Source organism: Callospermophilus lateralis, chromosome 3 (genome assembly GCF_048772815.1).
Source record: "Callospermophilus lateralis isolate mCalLat2 chromosome 3, mCalLat2.hap1, whole genome shotgun sequence".
Lineage (NCBI taxonomy): Eukaryota > Metazoa > Chordata > Mammalia > Rodentia > Sciuridae > Callospermophilus > Callospermophilus lateralis.
The window spans coordinates 182,462,038-182,482,010 of NC_135307.1; the positions used below are offsets into that span (position 1 = coordinate 182,462,038).

Consider the following 19,973-nt stretch of genomic DNA (forward strand, 5'->3'; position numbering starts at 1 on the left):
CAAGTGCTTTCAGGTGCTGGCCTTGTGCAATGAAAAACTCAAAGATTTGTGCATTTCTTTGTAGGTCAATTTTATGTCAAAGAAAAAAAAATAGAAAACTGGGCCTTCACTAATGGTAATACAGTTCCATACTGAAAGAAGAGGAATGTGTACTCATGTCTTAATGTTCTTTGACATGCATTAAAAAGCCAAGATAGATTAATGGATGGATAGATGGAAAGATAGGTGTCAAAATAAGTAGAGTATAATGTTAATGATGGAATCCAAGTGGTGTCTACTAAAAATATCTTAACTTTTCTTAATAAAGACGTCAAGGAAGAATCCCTTTCTGCCTCCATCTCCAACTGAGATTTCCATGTCATATCCTAAGAGCATCACCTTCACCAGTGTGAATTGGAATCGTGACTGAATAGCTTAGAGTGAAATAATTTAATATCTGCATCCTTGACTGGTCTCTAAGCTCCATGAAGGCAAGCTCCCTTTCTGTGGTGTTTCCCACTGTATCTCCTGGATCTCAAAGTTGCTCAACAAATACTCTCATTTGTTTGGCAGGTCCAACTGGCTCTGTGAGAAACACCCTCTCCATGGCCAATAAACACAGCCAGGATTTGCCTGTTTTCTAGATCCATCTCTCATACTTTCCAATTCCTATGGCAAAAGCAGCATGATTTCCACTTCCTGCCTCTGTGCTGTTAGCCATGGTGACTGTGGGGAGGTTGATAGTCACTCACACTTATTCAATATGCACTTCCTCTTCAGATGGGCTTCTGGAGGGTTTAAAGACACTAGATCCAATCTGCATCTCTCAGGGCCGCTCCAGTTTGGACTGGTGGTGATTTGGAAGTTCTTCTGCTCCAGGGTTCTGCAAACGCTAGAAATCATCAGCTCAGCATTTTGTGTCATGTGTCTTACCAACCTCCAGGACCCAAATGTTCATAGGAAGTGTGATATGGAAGGAAAAAAAAAACTTCAAGTAAAGCCTCATGCTAAAAATACAGGCTTGTCTTATTTTCTGTCTCATTCAACAAAATTGTAATAAGACAAAGGTATGCAAAACAGTTGCAGAGTAATACTGAGCTCAACTAGAAAAACTCAATTTTCACAGGCTTTACAACCTCCAGTCTGACAGATGACTTTGTACTTCATTGATGGGTAAGGAAGAGAAAATGAAATGACTAACCTTGTCTGGGAGAGGAAATTTAAATGTGCAACACCTGTTTCAAATGAGTTTGCCATTGCATGAGGTACAATGTTGAAGTCTCCTTTCTCCATTTCAAACTGTGCCCTGGATATTTAGGCTGGGTTTCTGGTTATAATAAACCACACAGACAGCAGAACATTAATAGAGCGGAAAGAACACAGTTTGGGACTCACAAGACCTGAGTTTTCAACTTGGTTTTATATCACTGAATTATCTTATACAATTTCCTTGCCTCTGTGGAGCTTAACTTTAATTAAGGAACTGAATTAGACCACTGCTTCTCAAATGTTGATTTATATGAGATACCTTGAAATCAAGATTCTGATTCAGTAGATCTGGAGTGTGGCCTGAGGGTCTGCATTTGCAGCAACCCCTTAGGTGATGCCAATAATTCTGGTCCACGGACCACACTTTGAGGAGCAAGGGATTAGATGGTTCCTAAGGTAACTTCCAGATAGTAAAAAAATTCTTGTCTTGAAAGGTTCTAGAGCTACTCATAAAATAGGGGGGAAATTCTGTTTTTGGTGAATGAATGAGGAAGTTCAGCTTGGTATTATTCAAAAACAACCAAATAAAAATTGTTAGCAATCAAAGATACCTAGTACTCTCATAAAAACTAACAGAACAGTGCATTCACATCAAGGTTCTATCTTGGCAGATCCTCAGTTGCCAAATTGTAGAGACTGATTAGTGACATGTCAATCTACTTTGTCTTATAGAGTGGATCCCAAATCCTGGTGCTGAATAAGTCCTTTAGGGAATATATAAAATACAGATTATTTGACTCCTTATCCTGGACATAGGGATTTCGTAGGCTTGGATTGGGGCTATTATGTTTGGGAACCACTGGTTTAACCATGTTTTTGTGGCAAAGAAAGTGACTAGGGCCCCCCCAAAGGGGAAATTTGACTCAATTCCTGTTTGAAAACATGGTAAAGAAGATCTGTCCTTCAAGCCTGCTTGCCTCCAGAATCCCAGTGGCTTGCTCATATGGTAATGAAGATGTGCAGGTCACAAGAGAATCACTGCTACAGAGAAACAGTCTCTAAATAACAGCTCCTGTGAGATGTCAAATTTTGAGAATCCCTGACAGCTACCATGAGACTTCTGAACTGTAGTTCATATTCTTATACACTGAGATGCTTTAGAACAAGGGTTAAATCTTGACTCAGGTTTAAATAACCACAAGGCTTTGGGAAATTATTATACCATCTCACATGTTAAGCCATATATTAGTCATCTATACCTTCATATCAAACTAGAACCCAAATTCAGCCACTTAAAATAACACACATCTATGATCTCACTGTTTCTGTGGGTTGGATGTTTGGGTGCAGCTTAAATGGGTACCTCTGGATCAAGATCTTTCATGAAGGTGTCCCCAAGCTGTCTGTGATAACAACAGTCTCATATGAAGGCTCATTGTGCAGAGAATTTGGTTCCACTTATGCTGGCTAGAAGATTCATTTTCTCATGGGATTTAGCATATGGGACTCAGATGTTTTAGTGACTGGATATCTCTCTCAGTTCCTTGCCAAGTGGGTCTCTCCAAAGGGCAACTCACAACATGGCACCTGAATTCCCACAGAGCAAGTGAGAGGAGCAGGTGAGCACCAAGATGAAACCACAGTCTTTTAATGACTTTTATCATATTTTACTCATTAGAAGACACTTACTAGATCTAGCCTGCACTTTCAAGAGGGGGATTATACGAGGATGTGAAATAGGGGGCACAGATCATTAAGGCCATCTCAGAGGCTGCCAATCAAAAATCTAATATAATTCCACAATGAGAACCCAAAGATATAATGCCAATGAAAGAAAACTTACAGACTTTATAAAACTCAACACATATGAGAGTATATTATAATAATTCATTCCAAAGGCTCCAATCAAAACTTTCCTCTTAAGTTTGCTTATCTTTGCCAAGTATTCAGAGCCATTTTATTTAATGAAAGTTCTGTAATTCATGAAAGGTTTTAAACTACCTTCTCCACACACTTTTCTGAAGACATTTCCAGCATCTGATATTTCAAGGGAAATAAATGGTTTAATTTTCCCTATGACATGAATTGTCATTGACAGCAATCTTTAATCATTAAAGAGTTAACAATGCACTTTGAATTGCTTTGCCCCAATAAAAATTCATTCCTTAAGTAAATGAATTAGCCACATAATTGACAGTCAATTCCAGTAATAAACCACTAATTAAGTGATTCTGCTAAGTAAAAAGTATAATGTGATGAATTTGCTAAACAATGGCCTAATAAATTTTCATGCTAAATAAATGACTTGGAATAGGGAATAAACACTCAATGCATCTAGGGTCAGTTAAAAAGATACTTTCACAAAACAATGACAGAGGGATTGTGCCAGCTAATATCTTTGACAATAGTACACTGGGCTTCTTGCCAAGCAAGGCCAAGTGAATGGGTATAAATAGGGTTAGATGTATTAGATTTGGGCGGTCACCATGGTCAGAGCATGGGTGACCAGCCTACACCACAACCTGATATTTGCCAGTACAGCAAGTAGAGGTAATGGTAGAACCCAGTGATGGGCAAGAGGAGGTAAAATCCAATGGCAGACTTTCCTGGGTTAGTAAGGTCAGAGTCAGCACCAAGGAGAGCTCCTTAAACTGTAGGTGCTGATGGACATGTGTTTTCTCATGTATAGGAAAGTCAAAGATGAAAGGCTTTGATTTCTGCCCCTAAAGGCTTAAATGGCAGTGGTATTCAACACTCATAGGTACAAGGGTCTTTGTTGTCCTTTGAAAGCCTCTTGTATTCAACAGATTTACAAGGAGGCCTTCTGGGAGGACCTGGATTCATAGAAGTCCTTCTCATGGGCTTCATTGGTTTGGAATTCCAAGTTATGTCCAATAAAAAAAAAAAAAAGTGGGTACTTTAAAGCCTCATTTTCTGGATCACTGTGGCTGGGACAGGGTCTTGGATTCTTTGCCTTTCTTTCAACACATCAGGAACATTCTTGCCTTGGGAGCCTCTAGCAGGAGCACTCCTTCCTGACATGGCTCACATCTCCAAAGTCTTTGATTAAATATCTGAAAACCTGAAATCCTCCCCCACTTATTATCTCTAATCTCAGATCGTCCCATTGTTTCAGACTACTTATTGCTTGCTACTGCACCACATAATTTATGTATGTGTTATTGTCCATTGATTATTTTTTGTTCCTCTTTCTACTTCCTACCACCACCAGAATGCAAGCTTTAGAAATATAAGTAACTATAAATTTCTACTTGTTCACTGATGATGCACAAAAAGTATAACACATCTGGCACAGAGTAGTTGCTCAAAAAAACAGGTGTGGAATGCATGGATGTCAGCAGCTTTCTGAAGTGTGTTATGCTTTGATCTCTGAAGAGGGTAGTGTGATCTTAGAAATAGATGGAGTAAGGAACAGCCTATATCCTGAGGTTTGAAGATGACACTCTTCAAGTAGGCTATCTCCTCAGAGGCCTCAGAAGTGTCTGCATGTTTTCATTATTTGGGAGAGAGGATACTATAGTAGTAGGATCACATGCACAAAAAAATTAGATTTAGATCCAACTCTGCCTCTTAATAACTATGTGACATTGATCAAGTTACTTAACCTCTTTGAACCTCAGTTTTTACTTATGTGCAAAGACTTGTGCCAATAATAATCATCACCTCACAGGTTATGAGGAATAAATTATATGTACACAGCATCTAGAAGAGCCCTTGGGACATAGTTACAGCTCAATGTTAGTTTCTGCTACCTCCCAATTCAAACATAATGAGGCGTATTTCTTAATACGTAAGGGTAAGACTTTTCAGATGATGCCAGACATTGATAAGACCCACAAGGGCATAACGCTGGAGACCGAGAAGCTGTGACTGGGGAAGGAGGAAGCCACAAAGATAGGGGCAGCAGGACCACAGAGTGGTTCTGAAGTATGCTGAGTGGTGAAGTCCAAGGCAGTTTTCCAGCATCTTCCTGCATCTGGTGATGGCACCTTTATAACTAATGACTGGGATGAGGATGCCAGGATGTACTTTCTAAGCAGTGAAGGTGCAAAGTGCATCCTCTACATGTCTCCAAGACTAGTACAGTGATTCTTCTCTGGCCTTTCTTCCTTCATCAAGGGATTAAACCCCAATAGCAACTTTGTAAATCTGGCTTTAGGCCCTTCCTTAATTTTTCCAGCAATGCATAAGAACAGTTAGTCAAATGCTGAATCATTAAAAGCAAACCATCAAGATCCATCTTGACTGCAAAATTAACAAATGATTCATTAAACAAATATAATAATCATCTATCCTATGAAAACCACCATCCTAGTCTCCAGAAATACAGAGGTAGCCAAAACAGAAGTGTGGTCTATGCACAGTCTATCAAAGTAGGCAGATATTAACTAAAAAACACCTACATTAATAAACAGTGTGTACATGCTAAGAGGGATAAGAACTTAGTGTTATTAGAAAAAATAAATAACAATTGCTTAATTGTATATTCAGGAAATCCTCCAGAAGGTGACATTTAATCATAAACCAGAAGGATAAATAGTGGCTAAACAATAGAGGAGAAGAATGTTATAGAAAGAGAGAACAGAACTGTAGAAGTCACAATGTTGGAAAAAGTCTTAGTGTTTTCAAAGAAGAAGAAAAAAGTCTGGACTGTCTTGAGCAGACTGGAGTGACAAGAGATGAAATTAAAAATATAAACAGAAGTCAGATCATTCTGGGCCTTTCTAGTCCATGAGATGAATTTTAACTTTACTCTGAGGGCAATGTGAAACCACTGGCAGGTTTTTGGCTGGACAGTGGCATGGTGAGATTTGCATTTTTAAATTGCAGAACAGGCTAGGCTAGTAGCTATTTTATAAGTAAAGCATAACAATGACATTGAGATATTAGGTAAACCTCTGTTGATGGATCAATTTGAAAGAAGAGTGACAGGACAGAATGAGAAGAGCCACAGAGAAAATGCCCAGGGACCATATTTGCAAGTGGATGTATCTGACAGCACACAGCTGGCTGGAGACTCAGTGGATGACCACTTGGGTCTCCACTGCAGTAGAAACATAAGTGACTCTGCTAGTTTGGAATGACTCTCTTACTTTCCGAGTCTCTGTCACATCTGTAGATCAGAGGGAATTTCATCTAACCTAGATCAAAGACCCTGAAGATGAAAAGGGGTTTTCACCTTGAAAAACTGTACTGGCCCAATGAGACATTAACTGAATAGACACTCATTTCAAAATCAAACATGTCCAAATATTCCAGGTATCAAACCCTCAAAATATGGATTGATCAAGAAAACATGGAGAAAGCTGGAAGATCTAATCAATACTCTGGACTTAAAACTATTCTCAGGAGGAAATGCCACAGAGCATGCTTTCCCTACCAGTGCTTCATTTCAAGGAATTTCCACACCAGTTAGGATGTAGTGACTATAGGCTCTATAAGCAGGTGTGTGTGTGTGTGTGTGTGTGTGTGTGCGCGCGCGCGCGCACGCACGCACTTGCGTGTGTATGTGTTGAGACAAAATTTCCACATACACCAGCATCTCGTGCTAAATCACCTTCCTTGAAGTCTTTTTTATGCCAAAACAGTACTTGATTCTTATCGGTCTAATCCATTCCAACACATTTACTTCACTGTCACCAGAATGATCTTTCTAAATCGAACCTAACCATTTCCCTCCATTTCTTAAAATTTGTTAGCTCCTTGAAGAAAACAATACATTTCAAAATCTCTCATTTCAATACCATTCAAGACAATCCCTCTGGGTTCATCTCCTACTATGTAACCCTGTGGAGCTAATAGTGCAACTACTGCAGAGACACCAAACTATCCAGGGCTTACTGGGAAAAGTTAGGGAGATTCAGCACCATGGACAGAGAAACTTCCATTTACTGCCATCTACATTCTATTCAAAGTTTTAGAGAAAAGTTAACATGATTGTTGTCTTTTGAACTCTGTATTTGGAAGAATATATTTATATTCACAAGGAATTGTACAAGAGAGCAAATGCTCTTTTCACATTCAGAGAACCCGAAGAGACCCTGTCAAAACTTGTACTAATAACAACAGAATCATTACTCACTAAAGTGAAAACTAGAGATTTGGAAAACACCCCTGTTTGTTATTGACTATATTAGCCAAGTGGACTTTCTCCATACATTTCTGCCCTGTATATGCATTCTTTGTTTTAGAATAATGTGATAGTTTTCTCAAAATTACTACCACTGAATTGTTCCCTTTCCACATGTTTATGACATTTTTCCTGTAGAGATTCTGCTCCTCAATTCTCTTCAATTTAGGCTGCCCTGAGAGTGCTTTTCAATAACAATAGACATCAGAAGGGATGCTGGCAAGTTATGAACCTGGATTTTAAGAGGATTGGAATTCCTCCTGGATTTCTTGAAACACTCACTCTGGGGGAAGCCAGTCATTGTGCAAGATGTCTGATTACTGTGAGTCTGCCGTGCTACAAGGAAGGCTAAGTTAGATGCCCAGGGAAAGAGCAGTGCTGCCCTGCTCCAGATGTTGTAGTCATTTCAGCCCAGGGATTAGACATGCAAATAAAGGAGCCATTTGGGCATTTCATCCCTAGCAGATGTTGTCTGAGGAAGAACTGAAGCCCCGGACATATGGCCCTAGGAGAGTTGTCACACCGATTTTCAGTCATTCATGCCATCCCAGCTGAGGCTCCACGTTTTCAAGCAGAAACAAGATATCCCTGTAGTAGTGTGTCCAAACTCCTGGCCCACAGGATTGTGAGTGAAATACGGTGGTGTTTGTTTTATGTCACTAAATTTTGATGTGGTATGTCACACCAAAATAAAGAGCAAATACTTGCTCTCTTTTTCTGCATCAACTCCCTCATTCTTGAAAATCCAATTCCTCAATGATGTTTCCCTTGGCCTTCGTGAAGTAGCCCAAGGGACCCATTTCTACTTCCTGCTGGTCTTCTATCATTGTATCCTGGCCTCTTCTCATCTAGAAAACCAGCATGGGCCAAAAACCTTCCTTTTTACCTTGAAGGTAGGTTCCAACAACTACAGAAACATCTTGGCTCTCAGAACAAGTGGTGTGGGAAAGCCAGACCTCCATGACCATACTGATTGGACCCATATAACTGGACACACAGGTGGCTGTTGTCTTATTTCCAAGGCTACTTGTGAGATCATCCAATCAATGAAAGAACTATAATCTGTTGTTTTATCTGCCTTCCTTTACTAGTTTTCTTATTTTTTTTCCCACTGGCAAAGCTAGATAACAGCCCATATGAGATTTTTACCTGTATTTTTTTGTGCTCTGAAGACCATCTGATGACATCTCTTCCTGTTCACATGTTTGGAAGAGTGATGGTATCACATCCTAGACCAGCCAATGATTGACTTACTGAGGCTATTTTGAGTAGTAACTCCAATTTTTGCAAGAACCATAAAAAGGGATTTGTAAAATTCCCTTCATTGTTGGCATACTTGGGGTTGGTGGTGGGAGTGGGAGGCAGGCTAAATCAAGGTAGCATCTTATTGGCAAAGGATCATACCTGGATTATTTTTTCCTGCTTCCACCCAGTTTTGGATGTTCATAACCGGATAACTGTGTGTGTGTTATCAACTATATCAAGATTCCTAAGTATTCCGTTTGATTTTATCTGAGTATATAGAATTTCTATCCAGAGCCTTACTTTATCTTTCCATCCATCAAAAAGGGTTTTGGGTATCTATTCTGTTCCTTACATTTGCTGCCTACTAGGATACGGTAGTAACAAACCATAAATGATATTGCCCTCTGGGAGCTTGCCATATAATAGAAGATTCAGATCTTAAACAAATGCATTTAGAAACTTAGGTCAGTGCTTAGCTAAAAATGAAGGAACACAATCCTGTTATAGCATCTAAAAAAGAAACCAATCTTATTATGGGAGAAGAGGGTCAGGTCAGGAAAGGAATAAATGCACAAACTGAGATCAAAAGTGTCATATAGAGGAAAAGTATGGATATAGCCAGTCAGTGCTCTAGGTGAAGATTTGGAAAACATTTATGAAAAGGACCAGGTAAACATTTTAGATCTCTGTGACGATGCTCAATTCTACCATTGTAGCACAACAGTAGCCATAGAAATATGTAAACAAATAAGTATGGCTGTGTTCCAAACTCTACATCAACAAACACAGCAGGCTAGGTTTGACCTATAGGCTGTAGTTGCTCACTCCTTCTCTAGGTAGAGCAATGGCGTGGACAAAGGTCATGTGATAGGACTTTGGAAAGGTTAATATCTGAGAGAAGGAGAGAGTATGGCTGGATCACAGAGAATGGTTCAGGGAGATGTGAGAGCCTGGGAGCTGTGAACAGCTCTGTATGTAAAGTAAGAATAGACACTCTGGCCTCTGGCTTAAGTTTTACCTTGAAAAGTACTCCCCACTTCTTATTAAAAATGTGCAAGGGTATGACAGAGATGGATATGAGGATTGTTTGGGGGCTAGGGATATTGAGGTTAGAGAGGATGAGTACTTTGAAGGATGAGGTAGTTGGAAGTGCATGGTTTCTAGATATTGAAGATAGCAAACAACTAAAACTCAGTGTTGAGTTGGATATGGGAGGTGAGACAGAGGAACTTGTCAAGATTAATCTGTGCTATATGCCTGCAGAATGTATCCTTGCTATTAAGGGAAAATGAAAAATGAAATTTTATTTCATTTCCAGCTTTCATGTAATTAGAAAGTCAACTCAGATTGTTGGAAAGGTGAAAAGCAAATCCTCTTAACAGAGATGGGTCATATGGTTAATGGGCCAGGACAGCCTCTCCTCACTAGACATCATTTTCTTGGCAGCTTATGCACATACGTGTACTGGAAATACCAAGCCTACCACTGCTGCCTGTCCTGTGTTCCCTATCACAAGAGCTTTGTGAGAGTAGAACTGCCATTTCTTGCTCATGCCACCCAGTTACCATTTTGATTGGTGGAGTCTCCTGTTCACCTGACACATGTCTTCTCTGGAGGCCAGTCTGGGTGTGAGATGTATTTGATGCTTGGTGGTAGGGGCCATTCTCTCAAACTAGTGGACAGCATCCCAGTGAGAGTTGTCTGGTAATAAACACAATGACATCCTCTTCACAAATATGTAGGAGACCAAAGAGTGGAGATGGTAATGCAGTAAACAGGTGCTAGCCTGCCTCACCCTTTGCTTCCATTTCCTCAAATGTTATTTTTTAATCTTGGTGGGAGGCAACCTGATGGCTCTTTCATTGACTTTCTTTTATAAATTTTTTTTATTTGTTTTAATTAGTTATACATGACAGTATAACGCATTTACTTTGATATGTCATACATAGATGGGATATAATTTCTCATTTTTTCTGACTGTACAAGTTGCAGAATCATATTGGTCATGTAGCCACACTTATAAATACAGTAATAATGTCTGTTTCATTCTATCTTTTCTATCCCCACATCCCCTCTCCTCCCCTCCCATCACTTCCCTCTACCTAATCTAAGGTAACGGTATTTCTTTCATTGACTTTCTAAGGCATATAGATCTGCTCCCAACCACTAATATGTAAGCCAAATTTTAAGTGTTGTCAGAATACTCTCCTGGGAATGCAGAGATCCTATTACAACCCAAGATGGTTAGACAAATATAGGACAACCTAATCTGATCCATTAGTCCTTCACTGAATTCCACCCCAGGATCAAGGTGGATTTCCAGAAGGTTCTAACACTTGTGCATCACATTTACACAGCCCTTTGCCTAATCCCCTGTTTTAACATTATGCCCTCAGATGTAATCAACTGCTTTTTTTTTTTTTTTTTGCGGGACTCTTACATACAAATCTTGGTTGGAAGTTCTGGTTTGTTCATTGACTTATGAAGTGGCTATGGGCAATGTGTGGGCCTTAGTGTCCCTATTCATGGCAACATCTTCTATCACTTTGTGTACAAGATGTGCCAAATGTTTTCCTCCCCAGACTAGACTCCTCTGCTGAGCTCCCAGTCCACAGATCCACTGCCTACCTGACATCTTTTCAATGACTCAATGGAATCTCAAAGTGAGCTGCTGAGGTTTAAACTCCCCTCTTCTGCTTCAAATCTGGCCTCTTTGTTTCATCACCACCCATCTAGAGTATAAGCAGAAAAGATTCAGTCCAGGATTGAGGCTTAAGGTGCTTCTGGGAACAAAGGAGACACCAATCAAGAAGAATGAGAAGAAATGTTTGGGGAAGAAAGCGAGAAACAATGTCAAGCAAAGAAAGTGTTCTAAGGAGGACGAACTACTGAGAGGTCAACCCAGACTTGGTTTCTTCATAGACCTTGAGAAAATTACGTAAATTATCTAAGCCTCAGTTTCCTTGTGTCATGAGTTGTTGAGAATATTAAGTGAAATGAGGTATGTAAAGTGCTTCGTCCAGTAATTACTGACAAAACAGTAGCTAGTAGAATAATCTGTTTTTAAGATATCAAGGCTATAGCTTTGAGCTGAGAGGGAAAAAATGGTCTGTAGGCTTGGTTTATTCTGCTACCTAGCAACTACTTATTTACATTTGCCGCATCTCTTCCTCATCCTTGATTACTTTAACAAGCACTTCCTAAGTGCCCTGTTATAATTCAGGACCACCTGTGAGGTGTAGAAAATAATTCTATTTTCTTCTCAAGATGTAGTGGCCTAGCACAAATTGTCAAAAGCAACTTCAGCTTTGTCTCTTTACTGAGTCCTTTTCAAAGGGTATTGAGAGGGAATGGCTGAGCCAGCATACAATGAAAGTGAAGGTCTGTATCTGATAAAATGTTCTCTCTACAATGCAAAAATGAATCTATTATGATTCAAAGAGTATACGAGGCCAGGTTCCAACAAAACATAGGAACACCTAGAACTGGGTTCACTCTAAATTTCAGGTAGGTTAATCTTTTTTTTGGAAAATGACTTTGAGTTGGCCACAGATGTGAGGCAGTTTCCAGCTCCATGTCAGCCTCATGGCTGACCATACATGAGTCCCAGGCTCTGAACCCACTTGCTAGCACCCACTCTGTTCCTTACACTTCCAAGGTGTTGTCCCTTTTACCTGGGACAAGCCTTCCCTTGCACTCCCTTTAAATCAAAACCCATCTCCCTACATAGTATTCTCTAACTCACTTAGGCAGAATTAATCACTTGCTGAGCCTCTGATCAGTGTTCCCGGAACGCTATACGCGCCTTTTCTCCATCACTTATCACATTGATTGAAACTAATCCACTTACAGGTCTCCTCCTGGAGGAGAGTCATATCCTTGAAGGCAGAGACCGTGTCTTATTTATCTTTACAATCCCTACAATACTTCCCATACGGTCGACATTCGATGAATATTTAAAGGAACACCTCGGCTATTCCCATAACGAGGAGATGAAAAGTATAATTCAATTTGAGAAAGTTCTATTTGTGCAGAAATCAGATTGGGGGGTCCACAGAAATTACTACATGACAAACTGCTATTGACTATACAGTATGTACAGTATTTCATTCCTTTGAAGGAGATCATGAAACAAAGACTAGAACGGCCATAACTCCAAATCTAACCCTGATTTCATTAATGACACGAGGAGCGATCTTGAGAAAACTCTCTGGGACTCAAGTCTTCATTTTTTAGATGAGGAGGTTGGATCAGGTGACACTTGGTTTTTAATCTTGACTATATCATAATTACTATCCCTTTTTGAGTCAAATATGCTTCACTGAAACATGTCTTAATTTAACTCCTTAGCATTTGTACTAGACAATTTGCCTCCTTTCTCAAGGGTTACCTAAATTCATATTTTGCAGTTCCAAGGTGTGAAACATTCCATTCCATTTTGGATTGCCATGAGTTTAATAAGTGCATCCTTTAATCTGTCAGTCAAGTGGATGATAGCAAAATATTCAATAATTCCTGTACAATATTCAATAAAGCAGAAGGTGGCAAAATTGTAACATTCAATTCTCCTAGATTCAATTTAATCCTGGGAAATATAATTGCTCCTACAAACAGAATTTTTGCTTTATTTTTCATTCCTCAGCATGATGCTCTACTGAGCTCTTGGTTTCACTTGGTGACTCATTGCATTTCCTCGTAAATTTCCACTCTTTTTATTCTGGCTCTCAGATTGTTCACTGTTCAGGCAAAAGGAGAGAAAAATCTCTGAGGTGGCTTGAGAGGGAACTCTGGTGGCCTCATACCGACTGATGGGCATTAGCAGTCTTCAGGACCAGAAGCCTGGTTGTCCTTTGGAGCATCCGCCCTGGGAAGGGGGCAGTTAAAGCCCTCTCCTCAGAGTGTCTGCAACTCGCTATTATCAGAGACAGCTTAGCCCAGAAAAAAGGGGTTTGGAGTCAGACAGTCCTTGGTTTTCTTTTGAGCCAGAGATTTTTCAAATTTGAACATGCATTTGAAATCACCTGTAAGATTTATTAAAACTATGATGCTCTCTTCCCAGAGGTTTGGGTCCTATAGTTCTGAGGTGGGGCCTGAAAATTTGCTTCCAACTAGTCTCCAGGTGATGCTAGTACTATTCATTTGGAGACCTTGCTTTGAGGATGATTGTTTTTTAAGCAATGACTCAATATCTGTGGAGTAAAGTTTCTATAAGATGAGACAATAACATCTACCTTACAGAAGGCAGGATGGGGCTTAGCTGGGTTTAGACTCAGGTTTGAGGTCCAGCTCTGCTATTTAAAGCTAAGAAACCTTAGACAAGTTCCTTACTATTTTTAAGCCTCAGTTTCCTCACCTTTAAATTATCAGGGATAATCACACACTTATTTAATCTTCCCAACATACCAATGTGATAAAGATGCGTATAAAACATTCAGTATGGAAATAGGCATATCATTAATGCTTGATTGATGATTAACAAGTATCATAAATGTGAATAGTTATTATTACACTTTGAAACTGTAAACTGGGAGGATTAAAAGAGGCTATTGCCTGACATGATTGGAAATAAATAAAATGGTAGGCTTGGATCTAACAAGAAGAAAAAGCATAGTTGAAATGTAACTTGGATCCCCAAATCATCTTTACTGGAACTGAATAAGGCAATCCTAACTAGGATTTTGAGCAGATTGAAAACCAGAAATGTTTTCTGAGAAAGGCTGATGGCTGATATGGGAGCTATTTAACCTCAAGGAAGGACCTGTGCATACAGGTGGCCTCAGTTATGCGGTTAAATAGCTGGGGTCAGGGTGGGTCTTGCAGGAAGAGAAAGGCTGATTCCATTACTCTATGTGACACCAGAGGGCAGACAAAGGCCAGCGCATGGTTGCTGACTGATACATGCCTGAATGCAAAAACAATCAAATGCATTAAAGTTAACTTTGGAACAGAATTCAGCTCAATGGAAGACAGGACTCACTGTGAGAAGAGTTGGAACCAGAAGTAAGCTTGGGAGATCTTAATGTGAATTCCAACTCTATATTCATTCATTCATTCATTCATTCATTCATTCATATATTCAAACAAATGGTCAATGAGTCTCTGATGGACCAGAGACCTGAGAAATGGTCAGAGTATGGAGAGAAATGGTCAGAAACCATGGAGAGCCCAAGAGATTGTGCTTAGGATTTTAGCCTTAACTTGAGGGTAGCAATGATGTCATCTATAACATTAGGATAATAATTCCTACCTGGCTGCTCTGGCTTGAGTAGCAAAGATAATATGTGAAAAGTGTCTAGGAAAATGATAACCAAGGGAAGATCCCCCTAAAACAGAGTAATCATCAACATCACACATCAGAGAGTCAACCGTTTCCCAGAAGATTAAGACACATTCCTCTAGTGTCAGTGCCCTCACTGGAAGTGAACCAGATAGAGAAACCACCCAAGAAGTTTACCACAACCCCAGCAACCCTCACTTCATCTTTAAATTCCTGGTCTGTCTTCCCTATGTGAATTGCTTTGGTTACATAACATGATCCTAAAATATTCCTGCTGGATTTTGCTTGGTGCTTCCTTCTCTCTTCCCCATCTCTGCTAAACTGTCCCATGAGGGTAATGAGCTGGACATTCCCTGACCTGCCTCCAAAATAAACCCTTTCATGAAGTCTGTATGGTGAGGGTCAGCCAGGGGCCTTGGTTTTCAGGGCCCACTCCCTCCTTGGCAGCAAATATCTCCTAAGGTTACTGCATGCTCACCAGGAGGTGTAATTTGGTCACAAAGTCAGGGGAAAGGTCCTGTGGCTTTTTGTGCAGATGGCTACTGCACAAATAATACAACAAAGATGCTCTCTGAGGGACCCTACATCTCCCCTGCCCAGCTGTGAGATCTCTGTTGGCAGGGACCATTCGTTCATCTTTCTGTAACTCCCAAGGGATTGGTCCAGGTTAGGAAGGCCTGAGGATGGTACCACCACTTTCCTAAGAGCTCCTGGTCAAACAGTTCCCACAGAAGCTGTCCGGGAGAGTATCCACTGGGCAGGTGCCTCCTGCAGTGGGAGCTTGGGTGAAGAGAGGACCTAGGAAGAAGCGCTGTCCGCCAGCCAGGGGGGCTATTTCACTTTGACATCTCTTCTCCTTCATCCAATTTCATGGTGGAATGATGGCTCAAGTTTGGAGAAAAGACAGAGATGTTCGGTTTTGAGAGGAGAGTGTCTGTCTTGGGGTCCAGGCCTCTTTGTCTACTCTTCATACAGCTTCAGGAGGCTCTCTGAATATCTGAGAGCATTAGTTAACTGTCTAATGGGTTTGGTAAGAATCATGTAGGCTACGGGGGTACACTGAGATGCGTATTTGAGGTGCTTCTCACAGAGCCCAGCTCCTTTTTGATATTCTAGCTCCTTGGGGGTGCCCACTTCCAGGCCTCCATGCAGAACAGAGCTGTGGAGGCAGCTGACCCATGGGGAGGGCACTGGACTTCTCCTTTCTCTTGACCCTCAGACATCCCTCAGTGACACTGGTGAGTGCTTGGTAACTATGCATGGCACAGAACCAGGAACTCCAGATCTGGGGTCAGATAACCCGATTCAGTTTATAACGACATCTCTGCTACTTCTGTACTGTGTGATTTGGGGCTTATTTATTTGGGTTCCCTGAAATCCAGTTTCCTCATTTTCAGAATGGGAATAATGTCTAATTTACAGGGTCACTAGAAAGTTGGAAGAATAGAATTTATATAAAGCAGAAGATTTGGCACATAGTGGTATCCGATATGATTTATCCTCCTCTTAGAGTTTTTGGTACAAAAAGCTCAAGAGCCAAATTGGAATTTAAAAGTTACCAGCCTGCATATTGAGATTCAATTATGATATAATTACATTTTAATGTATCCTTGTCTTGATCTTAGTGTGTTCATTTATATTTTCCTGATCCTTGTTATTTACTTCCCTTCTATTGTTTTATTCGGGTCCCCCTTTTGGATATTTCCCCCAGTTCTTTTGAAGAGCAAACTGGAGAGCCTCTGATGTCAGGAAAAATGGACCTTCATCATGACTTGTCAAATACCTGTGTGGACTGGGGAGTCTCTCTGAACCTTAGTCTCCTCATCTGCAGAATGGGAGTAAAAAATCACCCTACAAGCCATTTTACAACACAGGCATAAGGATCTGTTCCTTAAGTGTCTTGCAGAAGGACGTAAACTATGATAAACTTGTAAATAGAAAAATCTATTTTCTGTGAGACAAGGCTCCAACTCATTTATCTCTGAAACTACTCTCCTCAAACTGCCCCAGGACTCACAGTCTTTGGCAGCCAGATATAAAGCACTGAGGAAATGGCCATTGAATCCCACCTCTAAGGCCTCCTCCCCCATCCATGCCTGCTTCCTGACTCAGCAGGGTGTTTGAAGGCTCCACGTCTGGGGATGTGTGGAGATGGCTTGCCTTTGCACATCCGATGTTGTTAAGATTCAATAAAGTGGAAGCATAAAAATAAAGACTGTTAACTAATGGTACCCAGCAAACAAGGGAGTCGGTCACACGCAGTCTGAGAAGGGCAGACAGCGAAGGTGTTAGAGGATTCAACAGGGATTTGTTCTGAAGCAGTTTTGTTTGGACTGAAAATGAATAAGGAGAAGATGACATGTGAATACAAGAGATAAAGAAGAAGACTTAAGCCCAGATAAATAAGGAGAGCACCCAGAGAAAGACCCAGAAACTGATTCCAAGGAACAGAAGATCAGAGGGAGAAAATTAAAAAGTACACAGGGATGTAGGATCAAATGAGATTACTTAATAAAAGCCAGCATTTCTTTAACTGGAAAACAATGCACATTGTTTGTCCTTGAAATGTGACATACACTCCTTTTTAAAGAATGCCAAAGCTCTCCACAGCAACAGCTCCTACCAGACAAAGCCTCTGTCACCCTTGAGGCCCAGAGGTTATTGTCCCTATACAATGTTGGGATCCTTGATTGAATACATGTCACCCAACTTAGCAGTCACTTGGAATAGGAAAACCCCAGAAAATGAACCTATGCAGGAAAAGGCAGAATTTGAATTAGGCAAGGGCCTACCTGTCCAATAATGAACTAATTGCTCAAAGCACGTTCTTTTATATTCTTTTCCGATGCAGCAACTCTGCCTGCGCCCTACCCCTCAGTGCTGCACAACATTTGCACATAATCTCAAGGCCTCTTAAAGATGCTGATGCAGAAGCCAGACAGTCACTTCCCTAATGTCACAAAAATAGATTCAATTTTACATACATCAGGGTGATTTCAGAAGCAATTTCTACATCTCCAGTGTAAGCATTACTTACTTTTTTTTCTCCCTCAAATCTCATCCCAGTGGTTCCACAGGGCATTTAAAAAGGTACCTGATGCACTTGAGGGCATTGAAAAAAATCCCCAGTGTGGGTTTATAGCTGCAGTTGAAGACACCAAATACATACAGAGGGTTCTAAAATATTCAGTGATTCAAATACATGCAAATTTTCATTTCATATTAATCGAGTATATAAAAACAAAATTAATTTTTTTTGCTTTTTAAAAAGTAATATTATTAAAATGAAAGAACATATATAAACAAATTATGGTTGTGTATACATGTCTGTGTGTTTATACACAGACGTATATGTGTGTGCGTTTTAAATATAAAATGTGCACATATAGATATCTAATCATTTGGAAAGATTGTCCCTGGCCTTTAAGCTCTCTAATTAGGTCCCACTGGATATTTTTCTTCTTCCTTTCTGATTAGCTAATTTATCTCCATCTGGGTGTTTTCATTTTAAGGGTCTAAGTTTTGGTGCATGGTGAAAACAGTGGTGATATTTCCCTTTGAAACCCGAGAAATTAGAGTCTCCCAGGTTGTTTTCATTTAAGATCAGAAAGCTTGAGACCAAATGCCTATAATTTTAGAGCCAAAATGATCGACATACATCTCTGACCATAATCTCTGTCATTCAAAGTCCTCCCATGGCAATTCCACAAAAGGAAAAGAGTGTTCACAGAGGCTGATTGTATAGGAAAGGTTTAGTATAAATAGGTAAAAGTTGGACAGTGTTTTTAATCAGCTATTCTTGCAAACAAACTTCTTTACCCTTGGGCCAGAAGCAGGAGAGCCAGAGCCAGTCTAGTACAGTGGAGCCTCAGTGAGCTCGGGACGGTCCTTTCTTCAGAACCCAACCTCATTTATTTGATGGCGCCTTCTCTGCCCTTCATGGTCTATCAAAATCCCCTTTCCCAGGTCCTAGGAAATGTGTGAATCCCTGTGATTCACCTGGACTGAAGACAGAAAAAGGACTGGTTGCTTGATTAAGCAGACCACAGATTTTCTCTGACCTCCAAGGAAAGCAAAAGTTAAATATTTGCTCATAAAATAATCAGTAGACTCTTAGGCTTTGTCTTTAAAAGCCATTACCCATCTTTTAAGACGTGCTCAAACTTAGCATCGTCAATAATGGGCAAAGTGATATCGCGTGTCTATTGGTGATCCAAAGGGAAGTACACAGCATCGCATTTGTAGTATTTTTACCCAAATGTTTAACCTGAATGTTACCATGATGGAAAAATCAGACAAATCTGGATTGGAGACCATTTTATGAGAAAACTGCCCCCAGGCTTTGAAAAAAAAAATATATCAGTGTCCTGGAGAAAAAAAAAAAAAGTTTGGAAGTCTATTCTATAGGCAAAGGAGATAAAGAGACAAGAAAACCAAACACAGTGTGAGCACCTTGGATTGGAGCCTGAATTACAATGAACAACAATAAAGAACATTTGGGGACATTGAGAGAATTTGACTCTGGATAGGTACATTGGAGATCATTGAATCAGGTTTCCCTTGTTGGTTAAGATACTGTTATGGTGGTTGTGTTGAAGAGTGTCCCAGTTCTTAGGAAACTTGTTGAGCTCTCTACAGGTGAAGTGTTATGTCTGAAGTGAATTTCTAAATTGTTCAGATAATTGGAGAGAGAGAGAAAAAGAGAACAAAAGTGCAAATGCTGAAAAACGAACCATTTGAAGGGCTTTACAAAAGCCATAGCCTTCAGTCCCTGCCCTCGCATTCCCAAGGAGATTTTGATCCAGTGGATGAGGGTGGAGACCATGTACCTGTATTTTGGAAATCTCCCCAGGTGGATTCTGTGCTGCCCTTGAGCTTAGGAATCATGGGTCAGACCTGGGTCCATCCAGGACAAGCTGAGTGGCTGTGGGCAGTTGAACCAAACACATTTGGCTTTAGATACCTTACCTATAAAACGGGTACAATAATAACATGTATCTTACAAGACTGTGGTGAGAATGAAATGAGAGAGAGTGGCTGCAAGTGCAGAAGGTGGCAGATAAATATTTGTTTTCTTTCTTCCTTCCATTTCTCCTAGATCCACATCATCCC

At 40.3% G+C, this 19,973-nt stretch overlaps 1 protein-coding gene across 2 annotated transcripts in view; it reads right to left on the reverse strand.

Moving 5' to 3' along the window:
- Ptprt (protein tyrosine phosphatase receptor type T) overlaps positions 1-19,973 on the reverse strand; it is a 1,035,616-nt gene that overhangs the window by 99,283 nt on the left and 916,360 nt on the right. The window lies entirely within an intron of this gene.